This window comes from Polypterus senegalus, chromosome 11 (genome assembly GCF_016835505.1).
Source record: "Polypterus senegalus isolate Bchr_013 chromosome 11, ASM1683550v1, whole genome shotgun sequence".
Taxonomy (NCBI): domain Eukaryota; kingdom Metazoa; phylum Chordata; class Cladistia; order Polypteriformes; family Polypteridae; genus Polypterus; species Polypterus senegalus.
In genome coordinates this window covers 70,350,410-70,367,901 of record NC_053164.1, presented here as the reverse complement: position 1 = coordinate 70,367,901, position 17,492 = coordinate 70,350,410, and the positions used below count along the sequence as shown (strand labels likewise).

The 17,492-nt window shown below is 35.1% G+C and overlaps 1 protein-coding gene across 3 annotated transcripts in view; it reads right to left on the bottom strand.

Moving 5' to 3' along the window:
- LOC120539167 (ras/Rap GTPase-activating protein SynGAP-like) overlaps nucleotides 1-17,492 on the bottom strand; it is a 181,772-nt gene that overhangs the window by 107,427 nt on the left and 56,853 nt on the right. The window contains exons 2-3 of one of the 3 annotated variants that reach the window (XM_039768988.1): nucleotides 2,131-2,238; nucleotides 1,482-1,618 (exon numbers count right to left, since the gene is read on the bottom strand). The exons of 1 other annotated variant lie outside the window; for it this stretch is intronic. The gene's annotated coding sequence lies outside the window, so the exon portion shown is untranslated. The remainder of the gene's footprint in view (nucleotides 1-1,481; nucleotides 1,619-2,130; nucleotides 2,239-17,492) is intronic. One more of the 3 variants, XM_039768989.1, reaches the window with a different exon arrangement.

The following is a 17,492-nucleotide window of genomic DNA, read 5'->3' as shown; positions in this document are numbered from 1 at the left end:
TTGACCTGGTTATAAATGTTTTGTTCTTAGAGTTTGTCTATTGAGACAGATTGCAATGATAACTTATCTTAAACTAAGAAAAATAAAACAAAAAGATAGAAACAAGAGTACAGAACTTGAGTCAACAGCTCACAGACAAATAATTGTTAACGGCCTATTAAATACTAAAGCAATTTAAGTATATAAGCCTCAAATGAAGGCCAAGCTGTGGTAGCTGAGACTAACAGTGAAATATCAATTAAAGCTTTGCACATGATTGCTGTGCTTTTGTTTTTTTGCTTTAAACTCCAATAAGACTGATGTTCCAAAGACATTCTTCAGACAAGTCAAAAACCAGAAGTCTCTCAAAGTATCATGCAGTCAATCATCCACAGACTGTCACCATTCTGTATCCGCTCCTGCTTTGTGCTGAAGTTTATTGTTGGAAGCACCATTCAAAATATCTTTAGATTAACAGCATAATTTTAAAACTGGCAATAAACTGTTCCTGATGTCCTAACAAAACTGGAAAACTTACACTATAACACATTACTATTACAATATTTAACATACCATTCAGATCGACAAATCTGTTTCATATGACACTGAACCTGGTCTCCTTGGATGCTCAAAACTATGCAACAGTCTAAAGACCCCCATGATGTTCCTACTTTTTGTAGCAGTAAAAGTACAGTATTAGTTACTACAAAGAAGTCAAACATTAGATATGAGTTCCTCTGTGCAACAGCATCATCAAAATATCAAAGATATAAGAGTCCTTAATCTAGCAATGCACTATTTTTTATTTTCACATTCTTTTTATTCATCAAATGATTGCTATAACTGATATTAAACTGTTGAACAAGCTGTTACATTTTAAATGACAAGTTTTAATACAAAGGTTCTTTTCATGCAATTTCTGACTACAACGTAAGATACAAAAAGTTTTTTCTACACTCAAAAAGAAAATAGAGTTATATGTAATGGTGTGCTTTACAGGCCAAAATGGCTACTAACTTTTCTGATATATGATTGACATGGACACAAATTGCTATTGTTATAAAGTAGGGTCAAATTGATTCAAAGAATGTTCAGGCACCTGACATCAGGATTCTATTGTGTGTTTTCTGCCAAAGGAACCAAATATTAAATGTGCAGAATGCAAACAGACTTATTGTATAATGGTAGGATAGGATAAGTCAAGAAAATGAAACAGGAGCAGGGCCAAGGCAAAAACTGAAGACACAGAATGAGGTCAGATTAGGTACCTGCAATGCTACATAGAAGTACCTATTTCACTTAGAATCATATAAAGTTTAACAGGGCAATAAGTCATGATTAGAATGACAATAGAACAGATCAGAAAACTTTGTTCAATTAAAAAAAATCACAATTTTCAATATTAGAACATGTGCTACATGTGTCATTACGGTTTAATATAAGGATATTGCAAATACTTTGTTTTGTTGATGCTAATTATCAGTTATATTTTATCATTTTACCTGTTGCCAGACAGCGCAGAGTTTTAATAAATTTTATTTCAGAAGGTAGCCCCAAATTCTTCACACTATGCAGTGTAATTGCTGTATGTCTCTTATGCAAGCCAATTAGTTATGGCTCAGTAACATCTGAGCCACACCTGTTTAAAAAAAGAACATCATAATACATATATCATCTTAAATAAAAAGCAAAAAGCAGGTGACATAAAGATACATTGAGTTATTGCTAAAGACAAAATTGATCGTCTTATTTAAATCTAATAAACTAATACTACAATTTGAAAACATACACAAACATTTTAAAACTCACATTGAAGCATTTTATAAATTGCCAAAGGGATGATTGGTCCTGTAGCATTAAAAAGAATTAGAGTAGAGCGCACAATAAGAAAATACTATACAGTAATTGAGGAAATTTACTAACCCATTAACAATAATATAAATATAAGTAATTTGCTAATTAAAAATTCCAAGCTGCAATTGCATTGCAATGTTGATGTCATCAGAAAATGTCAGATTCTTTCCTTTGTGACTGTCCTGGATGGGACTCAAATCACTGAACAACTTTTGTTTTATTGGGAACCTGAGATATTAGAAGAGCATGGTGACATTTTTAACGCAGTAAAGTCACATTCCCAAGAAAGCAATTTACCTCAACAACCGGAGTATAAATGGTACCGTCACCACATGCCACAATCATTGAACTCTGTGTCATGCATGCAGAAGGTCTTACTTCCTTGAAGACAATTGATTGATGCATCTGCAGAGACAACATTAAAATTGAAGTTTTATGACTTTACTTTGCACTTCTTTGCTACTGAGTTAGGAATAATTATCCTTTATCTGCTAATGTATATTTAATAGTTACTTTTGTGCATTGAAGAGTAGCACTTAAGTCTGACCAGCTAAGAGAAATTTGATAAGAAAGGAATATCTTACAAGGGATCAAATTTTTTGTTGTAAAAATTAGTATTCTGACACAATATATTTTTGCACAATTTAAATCAAATATTGTTGGATAAGAGTGTAATGGTGGTTAGTTTAGTTATTACTGCTTAAGCTTCAGATTTAAATTAAAATGTATATGCCAAGTCCAATATTCATTGACAATATTCATCCTCAGTCAAAACATATGCTGCCAGGTTAATGGTATGAACTATTTTAAAAACATAGCACTGTGTATGAACACCCAAAACAGACATACTGTACATTCAATTATGAAAATTTCCTTTGTAATTGTTCCTGCCAGGATTAAGCAGGTCTGAAAATCAATTAGTAGATCAGGCAGCACTGTTTTTTTAAGTAAAATTCTGAGTTATTATTCATTTTCATATTGATAGTGTGTATGACACATACTGTACATCTCAACCATCCACTTTGTTATTTTTGGACTTTCATTCATAGGTTTTTTTTTCCTCCCTAAAGAAAATTCATTAGCTTTTTCGTACTTTTTTGAAGCTTATGCAAAACTAACAGATGTAAATAAGTGTAAGGAAACAATATAAACAAGTGGTGTATACTAGAAATGTGGTATAATTACAATAATTATTTTACACAAGTAAATTAGCCACTGGTGAAGTACACTGTGTCAAATAAAAAGAACAAAACACAAAAGATGGACTTAGCTGAGTAAAGAACTAGTGAGATTTTGTAGAAACAGCAATTGACAAACACACATTTTAACAGGAGTATATTCTGAAGACCAAGAGAAGAACATTTCCAGAATAAATGTGCTGTATTAGGATATTTCCAAGAACCACACAGCAGTCGGTTTTGTGTTTCACTTTAAATCCTGCAATTTAAAAAGTGTGAAATTGCTTGACAACATAATGTAACTGGCACAAAGCTTGCAGTACGCCTGCCATATCAGGATTTGATTCACAGAACATATAAACCTATTGCTTATCAGAACACCAGAACTAAAACATTTTGCTATGTTTCATGGCTTTAGTAAATTGTACTTTTATTTTAAATATGTATTGAATTGTTTTAGAATCAGCTGAAAAATGACAGAGAAAGGCTTCATGTCTAACAATTTTCAGCTACTGCTGCACTGGAATTTTTCCAAACTGAAGGTTCCCTTTTTCCAAAATGCAAATACTGTGATAAAAAATTAACCCTAATGTAAAATAATATATTTTACTATTACCATTACTTATGTTTGCTTAACCATGCATTTCCAACTATAAACATGTTTTATTTTTTCAAGAATTGTATATACAGAGTGTAATAAAATCAATAAGTAGACTGTTTAAGCTAGGAGCCCATACAATCAGAACCCAGTGGTTTTACTAGCTAATATAAGATCTCCTACTAAAAAAGGGGCTGAATATACAGTATACCAGTGCAATATCTGGTTTGCTGAGACAGGGCAAGCAAAAAAATGTTTAGATTTATATTAATGCAGTGGTTCTCAACCTGTGGGGCGGGCCCCCCTAGAGGGACGCGAATTAACAAAAAGGGGGGCATGAAGATGTGAAAAAAAGAAAACAAGAATCGAAAATATGAAAAATACATCTATTGAAACCAAAACAAATTAATTTAAACTACATTCTGATACTAGAAAAATAAATATAGAGTTAGATAAACGTCGATAAAAGTTAAGTAGGTGTAATAAAATATGCATCTATGATATATCATTAATTAAAAAAGAACAAATTGGTATTAGTGAGCTCCTTTCAAAAAAAACATTGGGGGCATAATTAGAACTGTTATGAAAACTCGGGTCGCAAATACTTAAAGGCTGAGAAACGCTGTATTAATGCAAGAGAAGTTCACATAGTGCATTTCTGCTGTGCATGCAGAAATATCAAGACACCATCAACCATCTGATTTAGTGAAAAGTTAAAATACACCATTCTGGAACAACTATAAAAAGAACAAGTTCTGAACAACATCCAGTTTAAAAGACACCATTGTCAGCAGTCTTACCACTTGTGCTTCAGAACAGGTCACCTACCTTAAGCTAACTATGGTTGAGCCTGGCCAGTAATTGGATGGGAGACCATCTATAAAAAGCTAGTGTTGCTACTGTAACAGGTGTTGGCATGGGCAGCAGGGGGTGCGGACTCTGTGGTCTTTGTGTGGATCCCAATGCCCCAGTAAAATGACAGGGACGCTCTGTTGTAAATACACTGACGTCCGTCACATGAGATTTAAAACTGAGGTCCTGACTCTCTGTAGTCATTAAAGATCCCTGGGCATCTTTTGAAAAGAGCATGGTTTTCCCCAATGTCCTGGCTAAATTTCCCATCACAGACTCATTCAATTTGACACCCTAATCATCCCCTGTCCCTAACTGGCTAACTACCTCTCTCACCACTTCACCACCTGATGGCTAATGTGTGGTGAGCACACTGGTAAAATAATGGCTGCCAATGCATCATTTATGTGGTGGTAGTTGAAGTGGTTCACTCTGTTTGTATAAAGTGCTTTGCGTAGCAAGGAAAGAGCAACATAAGTGTAATTTATTATTATTATTATTAGAAGTAGTAGTAGTATTAGTAGTAGTAGTATTGCTGCAAATAAATACTACACTGAAGACAGCATGGACAGTCCTATGGAACACATAATTTTGATAAGAAAATTGAAAGGTAGCTTGGTTTATTTAACTGGGAATTTAAGAAATTGCATGTTCTACCAATTTCATATAGTTTTTGAAAATATTTCTAATACTATGGATTTTTAATGGCCCATATTTATCAAATATAATCTGTGGATCTCTTTAATACTGAATCCAGCTGTCTAATTTCTATAGTAGTTCTGGAGTAAAGAAAATTGACCTACATGACCACTGCATTAGTCTGTATAATTCTAATGTTTTTAATACTATATGTTGTGACTCTTCTGGTGGAATAATTTTCCAAACTTTTTAAAACTCACATTCCCCAGCTTACAAACAGTGTAGTTTCTTAATAATTTAAATTGCCAAGATTTTGAAATACGCCATTCATTTGTATCAAGCAGAAATGACAACTGTAATAATTTATTATCAGCCTGTTCAAATTTCTTGATTACTACTCAATACTTATTTCAAAACAAAACAGTAGCTAGTACACCCAGAACTACATTTTGTGCAATTTTGACATATAAAGTTGTTAAAGGACTACTCCCCTTTTAACTTTACAGAATGTATTAATGTTGGGCATACATTTCAATTTTACCATGCATAGCTGCTTAAAATTTTGAAAATATAAATAAAGCTTCTATAGGAGGGACTCTCCATAACCACAAAATCTGGAATGATCTTCCAGTATTAGAGAACCCCCATCAGTCTAAGCATTTAAATTAAGTATGAAGACTCATTATTTTAGCAAAGCACATTCTGGTTAGTGCTGCGACTGAATATGTTTACAATGTGTTTTAATAACTGCAGGAATTGTTCTGATTGACAGTTGCAAAGATTGTTCCATTTTGTTGCTCCTCTCAGTGCCTATTTTCTGTATGTTGTATTTCACGGCCATTGTCAGATTTTTGTGGCATTATGCTAGAAACACCATCATTTTCCTGTGCTCTGTTGAATGACAGTGTGCTTGACGCATGACTTGAGTGGCCATAAGACAGTTGCAATCCAGAATATCCATCCATCCATCCATTATCCAACCTGCTATATCCTAACACAGGGTCACGGGGGTCTGCTGGAGCCAATCCCAGCCAACACAGAGCGCAAGGTAGGAAACAAACCCCAGGCAGGGTGCCAGCCCACAGCAGTAATCCAGAATAAAAAATACATTTTTTTTCAAAAGCTTTAAGAAACCAATTACTACAAAACTGAGCAAGTATTATACATACTGTATACGTGTGTGCATACTGGCATAGGGATGCTGTTGTATTCACCATTTTTCTATGTGTTTTATTTTTGTTACATTTTATTTGTGTGATAATTTGACTGTAGTCTGTGTGTAATCAGGGTATAGCAGAAGGTTGCTTTGTAAGAATAAATTTTAATTGAAATTAAATTATTCAAATTGAAAAAAAAATTACTGGTGAAATAGCATGCTGTGTGTTAAAATAGACTGTATTGCAGAACAGTTAAAAACACTCTTGGATAATAAAACGGGGTAGCTGAAGAAACATAGAAATGACTATCTTTATAAGAATGCAAAATGTCATATAGCCACAGAGATGTGTTATTTACTGAAAATATTCTGGACAGCAGAACGTCATCTTGTATCTAAATGAACAAGAGACACAAGCAGGATTACAGTTGCTGCACACTGATTGCATTTGTCATTCAACCACAAGTTCATCAATCCATCTTTCTATTCCTCCACTTTCAGAAACAAGGAACCATCATTAGATGTGATCATTTTTGAAACATAAAACATTCCTCCATAAGTTCCAGTTGCACACTAAACAATATATTTCAGTGCAGCAATATGGTGGTGCAGTGCTCAGCATTGCTGCCTCACTGACCCTGAGAGCCATTTGAATGTTCAAGCCTGTCAGTATTTACATGTAGATTGCACATTATTCCAGGGTATGCCTGGATTTTTCACTGCGTCTTCTGCATTTATGCCATAGTCATGATAGAGGTATAATTGTTTGTTTTATTTTGCTCTGTGATGATCTAATCTCTGAGCTAATTCCTTGTACCCACAATCCTACCTTGTAAATCACTATTTAAAAGTTATTTTTCAAAAATAGCTTGTCTAAAAAGTTTCCAAAAATATTTATTAATCTGCAACATTTAATATGTTATTGGGAGGATGACTGAATCTTGTCTATATACACATTTACTGTAGGTGAAAGTCCATATGTTCTTGTGGGCACATTAAAAGGCATCAGCATCACTGGATACGATTATCACAAATTGTAAAAATGTGTAGTCCTCTCATCCATTATCAAATGCCTTTAATCTAATACAGGTTTGTGGAGATCAGGGTCTATCTAGCTTCATAAATCTGTAATCCCATTATTACACACAAATTTCTAAGTAGTTAAGAACAAACTGTCAACTCTGTTGGCACTACTGGAATCTCCTCATACCAAATTATCATCTACTCCAGTGATGAATACATGAAAATGAAAATGAAATGAAATGAAAATGAAGAATTCGTCAACTCACTTTTCTGCACTTAACTTTATTCTTTTTCCTCTTCATCTGTTTGGTGGCAAGTTTTTCGTGCTTAAGTGGTAGATGATAACTTCCAGAAAGGAGGTCCAAAACACTGCAATGATTAGTCTACTGTATATGCTGCTTTGAACCAGATTTTGCAACCTCAACTAACACAAATGAAAATAAATGAACTATTCTGACTTTTTCCATTTATATTTTCCAATATCATATGTTTAAAATACAAAGCAATATATTTTTATTTTCCCATTACACAGTTCCATGTCGCTCCTGCTACTGTAACCATACTTGTGTAGTCCTCTCACTGTTGCCCCTTGGAAAATAGAACTCAGTAATTTCTCTCTTATACCATGGGAAGGGTGACAGTGATGTCTACAAATAATGGAATAAAGAATGGTTTCTGCTAATAAAAGAATAAAATAAAAAAACACCCATGTTCCAATGAATATAAAAAAGTGAAATGCACCTAAAACTTCAGCCCATTCACATTCTCATGTATAATAAGTTCATCAATAAACAAAAAACAAAAAAAAAAATACAAACTTGACATGCATTATTCAGCAGGCCTTCTATCCTTCAATCCAAACCCAAAGAGCAATGTACTGGACCATAATATAACTCTTTAATTAAGTATAAAGATAGAGAAAAGAAAAAAATATAAATATAAATAAATACTTTTAGGGTGGCATGGTGCTTGTTCCTGCCTTGTGCCCTGTGTTGGTTGGGATTGACTCCAGCAGACCCCTGTGCCCTGTGTTTGGATATAGCGGGTTGGACAATGAATGATTAAATACTTTTATTACATCATAATAGTAAAGTGACTGGAGACTTTAAAGTTTGTGGTAGCTACCTACCGTTTCCAAGCAATGGAGCTTTGATGAAATGATGATAAAGAAAGAAAATCCCTTACTTAGAGCCTTATTGAAACGAAAATAAGGATGTATGATTCCTAGTAGCATTTTAAACTCCTTAAGCCCGTTGCCCAGACCTTAATATTTCCAGTCTGTTTAAGAAGATCTTCTTTTCTTTCTTGACTCTAGCAAGCTCATGAAGAAGTGAAAAATGACCTAGATGCCATCTCTCCACACTGGCACAATACACCCACAAAGTGTAAAAAGTGTGAGTAAGGTAGAGAGAAGTGGGAAAGAGAAAAAGACAGGAAAGAAAGTGGAGAAAAATCAAGGCAGAAAGTCAAAAAAGAAGAAAGAGTGGAGTCAGCAGATTAAACCAGTGTGATGAAAAGGGGACAATGTGAGAAGGTGACCCCGCCAACAGTGAGTAGAAAAACACTGTAGGGTTGGGTCACTCCTGCTGAGTATTGTGAGGAGCAAGAGTTGCCAATGGCTTCGAGGGTTCGTGATAGGGTGACAGATCCAAGCTTGCTATATCACAGCCAGTTACCACCTGGGGTGGCTGGGATAAAAACCAACATTGGATGACCGCATTTGCCCGCAGACCTGAGGAGGTGAGCAGAAGAGAGGAGCATACTGGGACTTTGAGAGAGAGAGTGAGAGAGAGAAAGAGAGAGACAGGCAAGCCCATATTAACTCCATGTCTTTAACCTTGGTTTTAATATATTCTTCTGTATCTATTTATTTATTGAATTATTTATTTTTTTTGAATAATTTATTTATTAAATGTTTTGCACTGTACTATTAATATTTTAGATTATTTGTAAACTAAACTGCACTCAGCATGTTTTGCACCAAATCTTGTTGTTTGTGCACTCACTGTCCTAGTCCATACTCAGTATATGACTATCAGTGTCATGGGAAATACCAAGGCTGTGAGCCCCTGGAAGTGCATACTGACTTCCATATATTCAGTAAGCATAATATCACAGTGGTGGCTATGAGGCTAAGGATCTGTGCTGGTATCCAGAAGGTTGCCAGTTTGAATCCCCATCACTGCCAAAAGAGATCCTACTCTTGAGCGAGACCCTTAACCTGTAATTGCTCCAGGGGTGCTGTACAATGGCTGACCCTGTGCTCTGACTCCAAGGGGTATGCGAAAACTAACAAATTCCTAATACAAGAAATTGTATAAGGCAAAATAAAGAACAAAACAAAAAACAAAAACAAAACATTTCTGTGCTTTGCCACTTCCAACAACTATATGTATCACTTTGAGGTTTGCAGCCATATGCATCTCATCTGAAGAAAAACAATGTAGTGTTCAGGAATCTGAACATTTCTTGAAATACAGTATAATGCAGGGATATTTGGTATTTCTTTGGCTGTGCCACAATATAAAAAAAAAAGAACACTGAAATCCATTCCCAAATAGTACATGCCTTACAGAAGTATATAATTAAGTACTTTATCTGAATAAAAAACAACAAAAAAGTTATTTATGCTCAAATAGAATTGTTTCAGGAATGGAAGTGAATTCTTCCAATTGAAGATTTTGGCACACAGAGATAAGGCCAATATGATTTTAGCCCAACAAATCCAGAAGCAGGAAGTTTGCAAAGCGATAACAGCAATTACCAACACAGACAGAGATAAAATCATTGACCATAAAAATATAACCCACACATTTAAAGAATAGTATAAGTCTGTATATTCCACTCAGTCTAAAGAAGATAAGACACATTTTTTTTACTCATTACAGATAACACAGCTAGATACTAGTGTTGTGGAACTGGATGAACCCTTGACACTCTCAGAATTACTGGACACTATAAACTCACTTCAAAGTGGGAAAGGAGCTGACCCTTATGGCTACCCAGTTAAATTGTATAAAAAAAATCAAATAAGTTAGCACCACTGTTATTAGCAACATACAGTATAAAGAAGCTAAAGACAACAAAATCTACCACAAACCTTTCACAAAGCATTATTTAGTTCTAGTTATAAGGATTGAGAAAGTGTTTCCTTCTGTAATATCTCAAGACCAAACTGGATTTAATAAAGGCAGACACTTAGCTTCTAATCTTCAACATTTGTTTAATATAATATATTCACTCATTAAATCTAGCATCCCAGATATCTATCTTTGGACACAGAAAAAGCATTTTATATAGTTGAATGGCACTACCCATTCACAACATCGCACAAATCTGTGATCAGCCCAAACATATCTGCATGGATTAAACTATTCTAAACTAGTCCAAAAGCCTCAGTTTATATTAATAACCTTATTTCAGACTACTTCTAACTAGAATCCAGGACTCAACAAGGATGCCCCCTATCACCACTTCTCTTTGAAGTCACCATTGAGCCATTGGCTATTTACTTTTGAAATGCATCAGAGATAAAGGTGATTTTCAGAGAAGGACTTGAACAAAAAATATCACTATATGCAGATGATATGGTACTGTATATATCTGTAACACAAATGTCTGTGCCAGCAGTCCCAAAAGCACTAGCAGACTTTCAAAAGATATCTGGACTCAAAATCAATTTGAAGAAAAGCATGCTTTGTCCAGTGAACTCTCTAGCACGCAATACTAGATTGGACATCTATACATGTATTTTATCAGAATAGTTTAAATATTTAAGAGTAACTATCAGAAGTAAATATAAAGATCTTTTTCAAAAAAATTTTGCTATAGGCATAGAAAAAATAAAACAAGATGTGAACAGATGATCCACCCTCTATCTCACATTAGCAGGAAGAATCAATACTGTTAAGATGAATATCCCTCCCAAGCTTCTTTTCCTATTTCAAAACATACACATATAAATCAAAAAAAATTTTTTAAGAATTTAGATTTACTTATAACTTCATTTATTTGGAATCTGAAACATCCATGTATCCAAAGGGTGACTCTACAATGACCTAAAGAAGAAGGGGCATGACACTGCCTTATTTTCAATTTTATTACTAGGCGGCAAATATACAGGCCATAAAGACCTGAGTGCTCATGCATAACCGCGTGCATAGAATTCACAGTAAAACATGGCGTATGGACAAAAGCAGAAATGTGAGTACGCACAAAAAAATCCAAATGCATAAATCTGTGCGTATGCCAACTTCCAGGTTCTTCTGCTAAATAAATCCCGGTGTGCGTGAAAAGTAACGCACATGCACACGCCTACCATCCCACCCCATCTCTTTCCAGAATTACGCCTTTTTGAATATGCAAATCAATATAAATAGCTCTTAAGCTCAGTGTTCTGTGAAAAGACAATGGAAAAAGCACAGAGGAAAATAGAAGAACTTAAACGAATACCAAGTGGAGGCAAGGAAAAATGTGCTATTTGTTGGTTTAAAGTGGTATAAACAACAAAAGGAAGTTGATCGAGTGACATAGAGTGTTGGAGAAACTGGAAAGCTTAAGTTCACAAAGTTGCACAGTGCCCAAAATAAAAAGAAGTTGTCAGATATCAAAGTCGCAGTGAAAAGGCAAGTCGTAGCCCACCGTCTGAGTGTCATATGGAAGTTTATTAGGATACAGAGAAAAGAAAAGAAAAAAATAGGGGCACAGTGGGAAAACAGAGCTCAAAGTGTCAACTTTAGTCTCGAAATTTCACTTTAATCACTTAGTTTATTTTGTCATTAAACTAGAACGTCATAAACTTCATCTCAAAATCGTTTAATTTACTACTTTCTCAAATCCCATCGTAACTAAAGTAGCACGTCAAATGCTTTGTTTTGTATGTGTTTTTCAATGTATTCTATGTGTGTGAATCGTTATGTGCTTCTTAAATGTGCTTTCTCTTTCTCCGACAGGACACGGAATCCATTACATTCATGATATCACAACTCGCTGAGCAATTTAAATACTAAGATTTACACTTGATATAATTTTCATGATGATGGGGATGAAAGCATGTATTAAACATGGGGACACGGTGGCACAGTGATAGTGACCAACTGGTGCCTTCCGCAAGATGCTTGCTGCACTGTGCGCGACCTTCAATGGAATAATTTATTGCAGCAGTACTGTCTCTTTCAAATGTACTAAGCCCCAATTCCTGTCCTTACTATTCTTTCTCCAAGTAACTTAATGCCACACAATCAGCTCTGTGATAGATGTAAAGCCATCTGTAAGCTTAGAACGCTGATTCTTCAAAACTTTTAAGGAACATTGAAATATAATTGTAGTACATGTTTAATTATACCACCCATCTATCCATCCAGTGTTGTGCCAGCCCCAGCAGGCATACAGCGCGAAGCAGGAACAATCACTGAACGGGGAGCCAGCTCATCGCTACTGCTGTCTACCGTGTCCTCATATATTAAATTTATTAATAAATTACATTATTTAAATGTTAAAAGTTCATCTGTATAATGTAATAAACATTTTGCTGCATTTCATCTTATGTAAATACGCGCTTTATAAAGTGACTCAGGTTGTGCAATATTGTAACTGTAGTTCAAGTTTACAGTGAGGTGATTGTACTTATAAGAACAAACAGTTCTACAATAAGCACTTGATGGACTGATTGAATACGTTTATAGCTCTTGGGATGAAACTTTTTCTGAAGCGCAAGGTCCCTACAGGAAAGGCTCTGAAGCATTTCCTGTATGGGAGAAGTTCAATAGACAGTGCACATGGCTGAGGCAGCATGTGCTTGATGCTGTATACTGATAATTCTCTTTCTGATCAGCTGCTGTAGAGCTGTGATTCCACAGTCAGATACAGTGGAATAAATACTTTGAGTGGTGCAGTGAGAGTAATATGGAAAAAGATGATCCTCTGTGGCAACCCCTAACAGGAGCAGCTGAAAGAAGAAGAAGACAGTGCAGTGAAAGGAACAACGCTAAAGCAGCTATGGTATTTGGAATAGTTTGGCCATTCCGTGGACCATTATATTGTTACAGGTTATTATGATCAGACACCTTAAACTAATAAACAATATGTGTTTAATGTCAGTGTATTTGATAAAGCTGCGTAAGGGATGTGGATCTAAAAAAGAAAGGGAAACAACACTGGAACAAAAGCACTGATTTGACATTGGGTGCCACCAGTTTGCAAAACCGAGTGGAGAACTTGCGTATGCCAAGGATTTAGCTGGCATGAAAATGTGTGTGGCTTTATGCCAAGTTTAGTTTTTATATATTGTGGAATATGGCCGGCCATTCATCCCGGCCAATACCCCCAGGCCGCTAGGTGGAACCCTCCTTGCAATGTGGAGATGCCCCGAATTCCAGCAGGGTGTCATGGACTATGGAGTTTTAATACACAGCTCTGCTGGATAACGTCGGAGTCAACAGGGAACGCTGCAGGGAGACACAGAGACGTTTATTTTCCATACAGCCCGGAAATAAATCCCTGTCACATGGTTGGAAGAAATAAAGTGCTTCTGGGCTGATGAAGAAAAGGAGAAGTTTTTACCTAACCCGGAAGTGATAGAAAGTCACATGGACTGAGAGACAGAAACACTTCCAGGTCATGGACTATAAAAGGATTATGGGAAACCCCAGAAGATTGAGCTGAGCTGGGTGGAAGGGTGGCAACGCTTCTGGGAGAGTGGAGGATTGGTTATTGTTTATTTGATTATTGTGATTGTTATTGGAGTATTGTGGAGAGGAGGGTGCTTTGTGCACTTTATTATTATAATAAATATTCATCTTTGGACTTTTACCTGGTGTCTGACGTGTGGTCTGAGGGTTCAAGGGGTCAAGAAAACCCTAATCTGCCACAATATATATCCCGATGTGAGAATGTAAACAGGCATACACAACATTGTTGTGCGTATGCACCATTTATACATGAGGCCCCTGGACATTGACACAAATTGATGAATATACACAAGCCTGGTCTGTAATAGAATTAAAATCTTGTAGTACTTCTTATATTCCATGCTCTGTGCTCCAGTAAATACAAACTAATGTCAATACACTAATAATCCAATTGCCCCTCATTCACTCAGAATATGAAACCAATGTTGGAAGCACTTTAAGACAGAGAATTTCTTATCTGTTGCACCTGTACATAACAACCATTTTTTACCATCTCAAACATACATAGTATTTAATGATTGGAAAATGTCTGGGATTAAAACATTTAGAGACTTGTATCTTTTGAGCAATTAAGCTTCAAATTTAACTTCTCATCAACACAATTTTTCTTACTTTCAAGCTAGAAACTTTGCTAAATGGAACCTGCCCAGTTTTCTTCACCTTCCACCTATATATGTGCAAAGCACTCAATCATTCAACTTCAAATTTTCTATTTCATTTATCTTATTTAAAACAATCCAAAATGTTTCCAGGGCAAGATTCAACCTGTGAACATTGCAATCTAGCTCCAGCTTCACTGGGCCAAATGTTTTGGGCGTGCACCACATTAAGACAATTTTGGACAAAAATCTTTGAAAGCCTATCAGACAGCTTTGGTGTCACAGTCACTCCTAACCCATTAACAGTGTTTGGTGTACTTCCAGATGGGTTTAAAGTGTTAAAGGGATTGTAATTGCCAATACCACACAGCTAGCAAGTCGACTTAGATCAGCTGGAAGAATCCCACCCTAACACTTTTAAGTCAGTGGGTATCTGATATCCTGTACTATTTGAAATTGGAAAAAATCTCATTCTCACTCAGAGGATCTGTTCATATTGTTCATAATCACACTCAGTTTTGTTTGTTATGTCCTTTGCTACAACCTGCAAGGGGTCCATAGTGTGCCCCATAACTGAGAATGCCCTTTAAATTAGTTTCTTTATTCGGTAGGTCTCTCTGAAAATGATGTTACCAGCCCAGCACATCACAGCTTAGAAAATCACACTGGCCATCACAGAGTTATAAATGAAATAGTTTGATATTTTATCTTTCTGAACTAATTTTATGTGTTGAAATATTTTGTTTGTGGGTAGCTCAGAAGGATAATCACACTTGTTCTTGTATTCTATGATTTGGCGATGTTTAATTTCACTATGCTTTAACAAAACAAAATTCAATGAAACTTGTGCTTTTAAGTTAATGAATTAATGGATTGATACGTGGTTTCCGGTAAATACAATGAAGTTGTCTATTTTAATATATTGCTATTTATAATAGCATGCCAAGAAGGTGATGTGTTGCATGTTGGTAAGATAAGCAAGTAAGACTTTCACTGTACACTGTACATGTGACAATACTATTACTACTACTACTATCATTTTTATATATTTAATTTTTAATTCCCACTGACACACTCTTTCTATTTACATTTCTGCACTTCCCATTTTTTTTCTATACCCATTAAAGCACAAAAATGATAATTTATACAAAATATTAAATAAAACATGTTTTGCTGTCTTAATAGTCAACTTTATTGTGTGTGATCAACTGTTGGTTCTTTATAGATGGGTATTTACAATGGCTTGACTACTTTACAAAGGTCCTTGACTAATACTGTATTTTCATGAGTAAGATATCCTACTTTGATATTTTTTTCTCTGACAATTTTCAAAGTACTGAAACTGAAATTATTTTTAATGTGTCTGTACTATGGATGTCCAGGACAGATAAAATTGCTATTTTGTGACTACAGACATTTTGTTTAAAATCCACAGTGGACTGATTTTTGCTACAAGTTTTACACAGATGATGAACGGTGGTTGAACTCTGTACTCTTTTTTACCTACGATTGTGGAACTTACATACAAGGTATCAAGCACTGCGAGAATCTGTTTCAAGGTTTAGTTCATTTTGTGAAAATGTATACATGTTCTCATTTATTTTATTTTATACCAGGATTCTTGATTAGAGTCAATGACATACTGTATCTTATATATTTTTCTAGGTCCCCATTCCGATCAGAAAAATCTTATGAAAATCAAGATGGAAGACCTCTCAGACAAACAATATGCTTAATAAAAGTTTCAGTTAGTTCTTTGGCAGATAGCAATATATTGAGTGCTAATAAATTGTACGTTTTCAAAAAATGCATTACACAGACAGTAAATTTATTTTTAAAATCAGAATCAATGAGACCTCAGAAAAGTCCCATAGTCAGAATCCATTCAGGACAAAACACAAAACATTAACGAAAATATTAGTCATGACATTTGCATTTTGGCTTCTAATATTCATACTTTTCAGATGTTACACTTGTTTCACTGTTCTCACCTGGGCATGCCTGATTGGTATGTTTGGTGTTCGCACTTTAGGAGGTGGACTCTGTTGTGCATCTTATTATGTTTGTTTTTGTATAATTTCTGCATTTTTTTTTTCAATTAAAGGAATTGAAATGCTGTTTTCCCCAATTAAACATGAAGAAAATAAACTTTAGGCCCAATTGGAGTTTTAAGTGGTAATCGTCTACTTGGTATGTATCAAAGCTTGTTTACTTCTAATCTAATAAATAGCGTAATGAATGAAGTCATTAATTAATCATTTAGAACATTACAGAGCACTGTCACTAATGTTGAGTTTTCTCAACCTAAATCTACCAACATTTTAATGATATCTCCTATAGATTTCATTTGCTTTTAACTGAACTCTTATGAGTAGGTAAATCAGCACTCCAGCTATTTGAGTTAGGTAAATAATTACTATAAACTCACTTGAAATGGCATCACAATATTCTTCATATATCATGGTAGTATACAACCAGTATGAATTTGACATGGAAATGAGAACATGTGAAGGGGAACATAATGGATGGAGAGATTGAGTATTATATTTCAGCCAGGACTCCTCCCTTGGCTAGGGTTCAAGTTCTAGTTTTATGTTTATGTTACATATTTTTGATGTATTTGTATATGTTACTGTTGCTTCTGATTATGATTTACATTATTCATACCATTTAATTCATCTGTCTTCATGCCATTGTTATGTGCCTTGTGTTTTGTGGATGGTTCCCCAAGAGGTGGGGTCATGTGCCCATCACTGCAAGGTACTGCCTTCAACTCTATAAAGCTGAGGAGGGGGCACAAAGTTCCTTGAAGTTCATTTCCAACGCACTAGGGTGTGGTGAGTTTCTTGTGCTTTGTTATTTACTGGATTTTTGACATCTAAGCCTGTATTTTGACTCTTCTTTGGGATTTCATACTGGGGATTT